The following is a 12,701-nucleotide window of genomic DNA, read 5'->3' as shown; positions in this document are numbered from 1 at the left end:
AATGCATATTGAATCAAAGAGTTGACTGCTTGGCTTAATAAACTGGGTTAAAGAGAATAATACTGATAAGGATTGTGGACTTTCACCTGACAGGTTCATATCTCTGTGTACTCACGGAGTGTTTCTCATGGAGTCTGGTGCTACACAAATTTTTAATCATCCACCTACTGATTCTTAATTCTTATAATAATTTTACAAATCTGGAAAAATAAACTAAAATAAATGTAACACATACAGCTATAAACAACAATGACAAAAAAATACTATCTTACTTGCAGCTATTTTAAATTAAATATTATACCACACATTTTAAAGGATGTCATTCTGTTATGTCAGACCTTTGAGTTAAATTATGATTTATTTGAGGGTCAAATGTGTACATTTCTCACCTTTCTGTCAAGTCTCTGTTTTTCACTGAATCTGGGTTCATGACATTGGGTTCTATTCGTGTCCTTGTACTTGAAATACAGAGCAGGTTTCATCTTAAACACCTCATATCTGGTTTGCACAACATGTAGGTTATTGGATGTCTCGAAAAGAACAGATAAACATTGACCTTCCTCTCCCTACAGGCTCTTGGCATCAGACAAATCAAAAGAATAAAAGGAGGTTCAAAACCAAAGGTCGTTTTCTATAGTGGCCATCCAAAAACAGGACAAAACAGTCATTATGTTATAATTTAAACCACGCAGACATGCCCACATCATCCGAATGAACATTACGGCTGGTATTGGCACACTATGTAACAGTATAAAAGGCCTACACGCCTTCCTTTCAGGTACTGAGAGGTCAGTGGGGGCTAGTTTGACGTAGAAATGTTGACTGACAAGAGTATAGTAGATTCTTGCCTTTGTCCCTTGCCCTTGCTGACTTGTCTAGGTCTACAACGTGCCACCTATTCACAAACCAATCCTTTTCCTGTTAAGGCATTATTTTACACTTTAAACTACATTAGTCAAACAATAAATTCATAATTATATATTAGTAATACCCCAGTCATCCTGTTTCAAACCTCTGTCTAACATGCATACTCACAATCAGCTTAAACTGCATTAAACTGCTTTAGTGCAGATGCAGTATGTGATGCAATAACCGTAGTCAGATGTAGTATGAATCATACTAAGCCGTGATTCAGATGCACATGACATGAGACAGCGCTCAGGACTGTCTGAGATGTAGGCCTCACCTCAACATATCACGTAGTTCCCCAGAGCGGGTGCTACTCAGTTCAATGTCATGTATTACTGATTTACTAAAAGGGATAATAGGACGACTTCAAAGTTACACAGTGACAATAAACACTATTTACAGTGCATAATGGGACTGTTAAAGCACTTTATAGTCATTTTTGTAAGTATTACGCAATGGATAAATCTCCAAAATGTGATGGTTTCATTCACAATGAAATAAACCAGATGCAGAATTAGGTCATGAAGTAGATGGTCAATAAATGATGAACTAGGTAATGATGTGCCAACACAAACTCTTATCAGTATGATCAAAGTATTATGGATTACACATTAACGTGTGTGCGACTCATAAACAGACAATATAAACAAGCACATGCAAAAGAACTTAAGTTTTACCCCCAGCATATTACAATTACAAAAAACCTTGACCATTTATCAACTGTGAGAAGGTTTTTGCTATCAATTTACTGGTGTCACTGTTATATGTATAATATTTTTAGAGGTCGTTTCTGACTGAAACTTTTGTATCTGATTTTCGATCAGTTTATCAGTCCTTGTCAGTGGAACAACAATTAGAATTGCACTTTACTGCTCATTTCACTTTGATGCTTGGGATGATAAAGTTACTCAATAACTACAGCCATAACTTTTAGGGCATAATTCTTTACTGTGAAAAGACATGTTTAGTTTTCTAACTACTTTCTATACTAATATTACACAAATATTCCACATTTTCTACCAAAATAACCGCAATCATAAAACCCTTATAAACATTTCCCTCCCTCCGGGCTTATGCATTTTCTGTGAGAAGTGCTAGATATTCCAGTTGTTTCTTCGTTTCTCGCAGCAGTTTTATCCAGACACACACCAAATAATAAACCACTCTGCGTGAATTATTTTTGCAGATTCATCTTCACAAATTTGTGAAAGTGGATCGATTTCCACCAGAGCTACTTTCTCCTGATACAGAGGGATCACCTGCATGAAAACCCCTTCTGCTCCATCATGTCCACTTTACTCTGACCTGGCAACATGGTAGCATTCCTGCTACAGGTCATTGCCTCTGCTGATAAGATGCAACCAATTACTGAAGTGGAAAATTGCTCTGACCTGACTTTGTTTTGTTTTCCATGAAAATAACCTTTAAAACAGGACCTAAACTCATTCACTAACAACTTGCCGAAGGCAACAGTGCAAGGTAACCAGCCACCATCCTGTCCAAACTGAATCTTTAGGTTTCAAATATTGCTTGACTGCAAAACAACAGCCTAGAAAGGTGCTAATTATTCTTGTCAGGCATGAATTGACAACATACATAACGGAGTATAGTATAGGCCTACCCATATTTCCATGTATTTTATTAGATGGGGAAACTGTTCCTGTGAGTGCAAGCAGGACCGCTGCACCACAGGAGCGACACAGATATTGATATTGCTGGAAACAGGAAAACTGAGTTTGGAATTTCTGTAAAAACAATTCAGAGATTCACCTTCGGCTTCATCTTCCACAGCTGGAGAGGCTGAGTTCACATCACAGGCCCCTCTGGCCGAGTCTGTGTAGTGATTGAAAACTGAGTGCCTGACAAATCCCATGTTGAAAGTATCACCTTACGGTGCTGAGAAGTTCAAAAGAGATGTTTTGCTCTTCTGCAAAGCTCATGATTTACAGTGCTTATAAGAATAAACACTGAAAGAAAGATTTAAAGTTTCATAGCGAAATAAGTATACAATGAAGAAATTACTTACCCAGTTTTTTTTTTCAGTAAGCTAAACCTAAGCCAAAGGCAGTGGTAATAATTACTCCATCGCTGAGCTAGATAATAGACACAGCTGCCTTGCTAGGGCAGTGTCTCTGTTAATCATTTTATCCACCTTTTGACCTTATAATCAGTCATAAGACTTTGGGCAATTTTCCTCTCCTGTCCACACAACATGCTCACAGCATCAAAACAAAAGCACATGATCACAAGATCATAAACCCAAGTTAATTTATTTTCTAATGAAAGGTCAAGTCTTTATCTGAAAATATATTGAGGACAATAAATAAATAATCTCGGTTTGAAGTAAAGTTTTCTTTTCTTTTTTTCTTTAATTTGTCATTTTTTAAATCACGCATCATAGGGTTAACATGATGTAACCGTCATGTAAAAGCCCTTGGCCCACCCATGAGATGTAGAAACACCGAAGAGACTTTAAGCAGTGCACTCAGCCCAACCAACGCAGCGTAAACCACCTGTACCATAAAACACTAGCGATGAGCGTCTCAAACGTGGATGTCCTCACGTACTCACGAAAACGTGGCCAACGTGACTGCTGCGTCTGTGATGGGCGGGGCTTACTTGGACGGTGTGTAATAAGGATGATTATATTCTTACGTCATTGTCGCTGGTCATGAAACAAGACCGTAGTGTCAATGACTGGTTAGATTATACGACTGTTTTTAGAGGAATTAATGAGTTAAAAGAAATGTTTCAAAAATATGCAAAATTCTTCTGTAAAGTGTTAAATGTTTGTTGAAATGTACTTTGCCTTGAGGGATTTAAACTGTTTGATACCAAGACCCCCAAAGTAGGCTATGCGAGGCAGCGAGGGACCACCTTCCTGAAATATATAGCTAGTAGGTAGGCCTATATATTAATGTATTAACACCCATTATACTGTGTGAGAAAAATGTTAAACATGATATTATGTATAGACTAGGCTACAACATAACAAATTTTGTTTACAAAATTAAATGACTGCATTTATATTGTCTAATATCAATATTTAGAGTAGTTTGCGGTGTTAGATATGTAGGCTAAAGCTAAAGAGAAACATTATCAAATTAAAATATTGTGAATATTGTTAATAATATTGTGAGCAATTGAAGTCTAAAATCTGAGAAGCAGTAACCTAAATCCCATTCTTTTATGTGGTGATGTAAAACTTTAATCATACTTTTCACAAGAGAGTGAGATGCTGCTGTCGTGTCTCCGCCTCCTGTTTGCTGGTGGTGCATTCACTGCATATCTAGTAACAATTACAACATTTAGCCTACATTTATTCATTTAACAGACGCCTTTGTACAAAGCGACTAACAAATGAGGACAACAAAAAGATCTAGCTATCATAAAGAGACAAATAAAACACGAGAAGTGCCCGTAATACAACGTTTTAGACATCGTTGGTAGGGAGGGACTAAGGAAAAGTTAAAGCTTTTTTTTTTTTCCTCCAGTATGCGGTTAGGTCCTCACGGAAGAGGACAACAAAAAGATCTAGCTATCATAAAGAGACAAATAAAACACGAGAAGTGCCCGTAATAGCCTACAACGTTTTAGACATCGTTAGTAGGGAGGGACTAAGGAAAAGTTAAAGCTTTTTTTTTTTTCCTCCAGTATGCGGTTAGGTCCTCACGGAAGAGATGAGTTTTCAGGGTCATTACAATAGGCTATAAAATGATCTTACAATATATAAATACATTACAATATAAAACATGAGACAGTAGCTTCTGTCTCATTTATTTAGCCTATTGTTATTTGCTTATTTTACAAAGAGATCAATTCTACAGCACACACAAATAGCTTGTTTTGCGAACTTAATCCATGTCAATCGGTCAGAAGAGGAGTTGAGGTGTCACAATCTGGTTTGGCCGTCAACCTTCCATAATCCATGTGGAAGAATACAGAAGACTGCTAATACAGTCCAAGCATGTAGGCTAACATCAGTTCCAACAGCACTCTTTCAAACTAAACATCTGAGACAAATATTAATCATGTGATTAAACAATAAGACTACTTCCTGGTAACGCCTGTGTTTAAAGTACCTCTATTTCAGTAGGCTATTGATATCTCTGTCTGTCTGCACTAAATACAAGAGCACCAGAGAGAGAGAGAGAGAGAGAGAGAGAGTCTGTGGTGTATTTGCTGTCACTTCTTTGCATGGCCAGTTGTCCGTTGAAATGGCATTCATTGAACAGATTTGAACATCTGAAGAAATATAGGACAGAAATATTTGAGTAATAATCACATAGACTAAGTGTTCTTCATCTGCACTGAAAAAAAGGTGTAGAAACAATTTTCACTCAGAAATTGGTAGTTAATTTCACAGTTAATTAGGCTACAAAGAAACGGCGAGTGAAAGTGTAAACAGTACTGAAACAGTACTTTCTTGTAAATCATATTCCAGTAATCTTTGTTTTATTTGCAACTTCAGAAAATCTTCTTTTAAAGTGTGTGTTTTGGGTAAATAATGCAGAATCATGATGTTATTGGGAGCAGTGGAAACTTGTTAGACAAAAAAGGTTTCAAGCCATCAAAGTTACTGCTGTAAATTTATTGTACCATTTTTAAAAATTGGATATCTTAGAAGATAATATCTCCCGCTGAAAGTACCAAAAAATGCTACATTTATTCATTTAACAGACGCCTTTGTACAAAGCGACTAACAAATGAGGACAACAAAAAGATCTAGCTATCATAAAGAGACAAATAAAACACGAGAAGTGCCCGTAATAGCCTACAACGTTTTAGACATCGTTAGTAGGGAGGGACTAAGGAAAAGTTAAAGCTTTTTTTTTTTTCCTCCAGTATGCGGTTAGGGTCATTACAATAGGCTATAAAATGATCTTACAATATATAAATACATTACAATATAAAACATGAGACAGTAGCTTCTGTCTCATTTATTTAGCCTATTGTTATTTGCTTATTTTACAAAGAGATCAATTCTACAGCACACACAAATAGCTTGTTTTGCGAACTTAATCCATGTCAATCGGTCAGAAGAGGAGTTGAGGTGTCACAATCTGGTTTGGCCGTCAACCTTCCATAATCCATGTGGAAGAATACAGAAGACTGCTAATACAGTCCAAGCATGTAGGCTAACATCAGTTCCAACAGCACTCTTTCAAACTAAACATCTGAGACAAATATTAATCATGTGATTAAACAATAAGACTACTTCCTGGTAACGCCTGTGTTTAAAGTACCTCTATTTCAGTAGGCTATTGATATCTCTGTCTGTCTGCACTAAATACAAGAGCACCAGAGAGAGAGAGAGAGAGAGAGAGTCTGTGGTGTATTTGCTGTCACTTCTTTGCATGGCCAGTTGTCCGTTGAAATGGCATTCATTGAACAGATTTGAACATCTGAAGAAATATAGGACAGAAATATTTGAGTAATAATCACATAGACTAAGTGTTCTTCATCTGCACTGAAAAAAAGGTGTAGAAACAATTTTCACTCAGAAATTGGTAGTTAATTTCACAGTTAATTAGGCTACAAAGAAACGGCGAGTGAAAGTGTAAACAGTACTGAAACAGTACTTTCTTGTAAATCATATTCCAGTAATCTTTGTTTTATTTGCAACTTCAGAAAATCTTCTTTTAAAGTGTGTGTTTTGGGTAAATAATGCAGAATCATGATGTTATTGGGAGCAGTGGAAACTTGTTAGACAAAAAAGGTTTCAAGCCATCAAAGTTACTGCTGTAAATTTATTGTACCATTTTTAAAAATTGGATATCTTAGAAGATAATATCTCCCGCTGAAAGTACCAAAAAATGAAATGCCTTTGACTTTGAAACTTAAAGGAAACAGGCCAAAATTGACTTACATTAGCCTATTAATTCATTGACGATATAGACCTCAACACTGTTTGGAAATGAACTGTAATTTGTGTTATTTCTATTGATCTCATTTCTAGTCTTTTAAAAGCCGATGTCAGTTTTGGCCTGTTTTCTGAAACCAGCAGTAACTTTGAAAGCTTGAAACCTTTTTTTTTTTTTTTGTCTAACAAGTTTCCATTGTTTCCAGTAACACCATGATTCTGCATTATTTGCCCAAAACACACAATGTATATAAAAGAAAAAATCCAAAGTTGTAATATAAAACAAAGATTACTGGACTAAAAGGTTAATGGAATATGTTTGACAAGAAAGTACTGTTTTAGCTTAAACTTTCACTGTGTTAGCTATTTGCCATTTCTTTGTAATTAATTGTGAAATGTACTACCAATTTCTGAGTGAAAACTGTGTCTATGCCATTTTTTTTTTCAGTGCAGATGAAGTACACTTACTTCAGTATGTGATTATTCAAATATTTCTGTCCTTATATTCTGTAGATGTTCAAATCACATGAATCACTAAGCTTGCATACATTTTTTTTTTTTTAAATGTCAGTTCAATCCACAACCTTTATACTTGTAATTTTTTTTTGCACCCTCAGATTCCAGATTTTCAAATAGTTGTATTTCCGCGAAATATTATCCTATCCTAACAAACCATACATCAATGGAAAGCTTATTTATTCAGAATTGATATATTATTTATATAAAAAAATTGACCCTTATGACTGGTTTTGTGGTCCAGGGTCACATATTATTTGCTTTATGGTTTGATATATTTTGAAAAAAAAAAGTTATGTTTTTATAACTAATATTTATAGTAATCTTTGTTTTATTTACAACTTTACCTTACAAAAATATTTTTTACAGTGTGTGTTTTGGGTAAATAATGCAGAATCATAAAAAATATTTTTTACAGTGTGTTTTGGGTAAATAATGCAGAATCATGGCGTTATTGGGAACAATCGAAACTTGTTAGACAAAAAAGGTTTCAAGCATTCAAAGTTACTGCTGGTTTCAGAAAACAGGTCAAAACTGGCATCAGCTTTCATAAGACTAAAAATGAAATCAATAGAAATAACACAAATTATTGTCAATTTCCAAACAATTTTATACTCCCAGAGTTTAGGTCTATATCGTTAATGAATTAATAAGTCAATGTTCTTTAGTTGCTTTAATGTAATTTACATCAATATCCAACCTTAACATTTTACCGCCACCCCGTGGCAAATGCGAAAATAAACCTTGTGCCGCAAACAGCGGCGTGGCAAGTCAGCCCCGGGCCCATATGCAAAAAAATTTGTATGGGCCCCCCAATTTTTTTTTTACATATTAGAGTTAAAGGCTTTTACTGAGGGGATCTCTCTTTTAATCGCTCCATAAATCACAAAATACCGCCAGAAAAAAACCACCATATTTAGAGGTTACAGTGGGTACGGAAAGTATTCAGACCCCCTTACATTTTTCACTCTTTGTTATATTGCAGCCATTTGCTAAAATCATTTAAGTTAATTTTTTTTCCTCATTAATGTACACACAGCACCCCATATTGACAGAAAAACACAGAATTGTTGACATTTTTGCAGATTTATTAAAAAAGAAAAACTGAAATATCACATGGTCCTAAGTATTCGGACCCTTTGCTGTGACACTCATATATTTAACTCAGGTGCTGTCCATTTGTTCTGATCATCCTTGAGATGGTTCTACACCTTCATTTGAGTCCAGCTGTGTTTGATTATACTGATTGGACTTGATTAGGAAAGCCACACACCTGTCTATATAAGACCTTACAGCTCACAGTGCATGTCAGAGCAAATGAGAATCATGAGGTCAAAGGAATTGCCTGAAGAGCTCAGAGACAGAATTGTGGCAAGGCACAGATCTGGTCAAGGTTACAAAAAAATTTCTGCTGCACTTAAGGTTCCTAAGAGCACGGTGGCCTCCATAATCCTTAAATGGAAGACGTTTGGGATGACCAGAACCCTTCCTAGAGCTGGCCGTCCGGCCAAACTGAGCTATCGGGGGAGAAGAGCCTTGGTGAGAGAGGTAAAGAAGAACCCAAAGATCACTGTGGCTGAGCTCCAGAGATGCAGTCGGGAGATGGGAGAAAGTTGTAGAAAGTCAACCATCACTGCAGCCCTCCACCAGTCGGGGCTTTATGGCAGAGTGGCCTGACGGAAGCCTCTCCTCAGTGCAAGACACATGAAAGCCTGCATGGAGTTTGCTAAAAAACACCTGAAGGACTCCGAGATGGTGAGAAATAAGATTCTCTGGTCTGATGAGACTAAGATAGAACTTTTTGGCCTTAATTCTAAGCGGTATGTGTGGAGAAAACCAGGCACTGCTCATCACCTGTCCAATACAGTCCCAACAGTGAAGCATGGTGGTGGCAGCATCATGCTGTGGGGGTGTTTTTCAGCTGCAGGGACAGGACGACTGGTTGCAATCGAGGGAAAGATGAATGCGGCCAAGTACAGGGATATCCTGGATGAAAACCTTCTCCAGAGTGCTCAGGACCTCAGACTGGAACTAAGGTTTACCTTCCAACAAGACAATGACCCTAAGCACACAGCTAAAATAACGAAGGAGTGGCTTCTCAACAACTCTGTGACTGTTCTTGAATGGCCCAGCCAGAGCCCTGACTTAAACCCAATTGAGCATCTCTGGAGAGACCTAAAAATGGCTGTCCACCAACGTTTACCATCCAACCTGACAGAACTGGAGTGGATCTGCAAGAGGGAATGGCAGAGGATCCCCAAATCCATGTGTGAAAAACTTGTTGCATCTTTCCCAATAAGACTCATGGCTGTATTAGATCAAATGGGTGGAATACTTCGGACCATGTGATATTTCAGTTTTTCTTTTTTAATAAATCTGCAAAAATGTCAACAATTCTGTGTTTTTCTGTCAATATGGGGTGCTGTGTGTACATTAATGAGGAAAAAAAATTAACTTAAATGATTTTAGCAAATGGCTGCAATATAACAAAGAGTGAAAAATTTAAGGGGGTCTGAATACTTTCCGTACCCACTGTACATAAACCGACCTGGGCACATCTTAACTGTCTGGCCCTACATCCAAGACTTCTTCCTGTCATTGAGAGGCTGTTATCTAACTGCTGTTTGGTGAGGTATGCTCAGGCATCAGTCATCCGTTCCAGGCTACTTCGCAGAAGTCATTTGACCCATTTTCCTCAGGCAGATCCCATAAAGATAATCCTCTCGGTGACAAAACATGTGCCAACGTAAATGATAATAAATCTGTATATAAGCTGGGTTGGGGGCTGGGTACTACTTGTGGAGTAAAGGTAAGATGGGCTTTGACAGTTAAATATGGCACAACAGAGCTCTGTTCCGAAACCTAGTAAACTGCCTATCTAGACAGCAAGTATCATTCAAACACAAAGATGCTTCCAGTCAGTAGACAACATAAGTCTGCCTTTGAAAATACCTCGGGCATACCTACTTAAACATATGTGACCCTAGACCACAAAACCAGTCATAAGTAGCACAGGTATAGCCAACAATAAATTGTATGGGTCAAAATTATTGATTTTTCTTTTATGCCAAAATCATTAGGATATTAAGTAAAGATCATGTTCCATGAAGATATTTTGTAAATTTCCTACCGTAAATATATCAAAACCTAATTTTTGATTAGTAATATGCATTGCTAAGAACTTCATTTGGACAACTTTAAAGGCAATTTTCTCAATATTTGGATTTTTTTTGCACCCTCAGATTCCAGATTTTCAAATAGTTGTATTTCCGCGAAATATTATCCTATCCTAACAAACCATACATCAATGGAAAGCTTATTTATTCAGAATTGATATATTATTTATATAAAAAAATTGACCCTTATGACTGGTTTTGTGGTCCAGGGTCACATATTATTTGCTTTATGGTTTGATATATTTTGAAAAAAAAAAGTTATGTTTTTATAACTAATATTTATAGTAATCTTTGTTTTATTTACAACTTTACCTTACAAAAATATTTTTTACAGTGTGTGTTTTGGGTAAATAATGCAGAATCATAAAAAATATTTTTTACAGTGTGTTTTGGGTAAATAATGCAGAATCATGGCGTTATTGGGAACAATCGAAACTTGTTAGACAAAAAAGGTTTCAAGCATTCAAGTTACTGCTGGTTTCAGAAAACAGGTCAAAACTGGCATCAGCTTTCATAAGACTAAAAATGAAATCAATAGAAATAACACAAATTATTGTCAATTTCCAAACAATTTTATACTCCCAGAGTTTAGGTCTATGAATTAATAGAATTAATAAGTCAATGTTCTTTAGTTGCTTTAATGTAATTTACATCAATATCCAACCTTCCGCCACCCCAAAAAATTGTATGGGCCCCCCCAAACGTTATTGGCTCCAACTCGGTTAACTTATTGTTGATTTTTCTGAAGTGATTAACGTTACCTGTATTCACAAGCTGTTTTATTTACGGTATAAATGCTTGGAAATAATATTTAACGTTTTCAAGTCCATTCATCATTTGTAGCACGCAAGCCACCCAATAATCTCAATAAGCTTTGTTACTTATATTAAAACACAAAGTATGAGCCTTCTGTAAACTTTATAATAAAATACTACAAACAATAAATGTGTTTTTACGCTTCTAAATTTGTTGTGAGATAACTATATTCGTCTAAGTTCAAGCAGCATGTGAATCAGTGATATTTTCCTCTTTAATATTTGCAGCACGAAATAAACATGAATAAATATTTAAATGCATGTTGAAAAAATCAGAACAATTTAATACAAACGAATGTTTCATGAAATCGATCAAGTAGAGCTTCAAAAAACGTCAATAAGCCTGCCTCTTATTGTTGTATTTTATGTTAAATGTGAAGAATGACAGGTTGGATGCCACAGACTTTTTATTTTATTTTATTTTATATTATTTATTCATTTTTGGCAGAGTAGGCTATAGGTGGAATTCTCACATTAACGTCACGCAATAGGCCTATAACCTGATTTTATTATCGTTATTTTGACTTTATTCTTAAAATATTATGACGTTAATCTTATTTTTTTAACATGGTACTAAAATGCCGCCATAGGCTATTTGTACGGCATGCAAACACAATATTGGCACAGAAGCCCAAAAAACAATAAATAGGCCTAAATAAATAAATAAATACTAAGAAGATATTTGAATGATTTATTAATGAACTAGTATTTTCTGAGTCAGTGTCACAAGATGAAGTTGACGATCCTGACTCGCCACCTCAGGATACATCAGAGAAATACATCTTTACGAGCCTACATACATAATGAAAGAGTTTTTGTTTTCTATTTGAATTATTTCGTTTCAAAGTATTTAAAGCATTCTATTACATATATGTATCATGTCTGTGTTTTCTGAGTCAGTGTCACAAGATGAAGTTGACGATCCTGACTAGCCACCTCAGGATACATCAGAGAAATACATCTTTACGGATTAGCCTACATAATGAAAGAGTTTTTGTTTTCTATTTGAATTATTTCGTTTCAAAGTATTTAAAGCATTCTATTCGATATAGCCTATTTATCATGTCTGTGAGGAGGCAAGTATTCGCTGAGTTTCGGTTCATCATTGTGAAGCGCTCCTGCTCAAGACCAAGACACAGAAAGCGCATCCTGTTGGTTTTCCTTAATTATTTTACAAAAGCACAGGTTTTTGTTGATATTGTTTGTGGGTGCACACAAATAAAAGTACACCCTTTACAATTCCGAGCAAAAATGAGCAAAAATGACGGCGAATGTTAAGTTTCCACTCTTAAGAAAAAAATGCAAGTGATCGCGCTGGCGCCTCCATGTCCTCCTGCAAAGCGCGCTTTAGCTTCCACTCTCAGCACAAACTATTGGATATAGCGCACATTTATCTAGGTTTAACGTTTAAACATTGTTATA

The sequence above is a fragment of the Sinocyclocheilus rhinocerous genome, unplaced genomic scaffold (genome assembly GCF_001515625.1).
Source record: "Sinocyclocheilus rhinocerous isolate Xijiao unplaced genomic scaffold, SAMN03320098_v1.1 scaffold574, whole genome shotgun sequence".
Lineage (NCBI taxonomy): Eukaryota > Metazoa > Chordata > Actinopteri > Cypriniformes > Cyprinidae > Sinocyclocheilus > Sinocyclocheilus rhinocerous.
Note: the sequence above shows the minus strand (reverse complement) of the source record.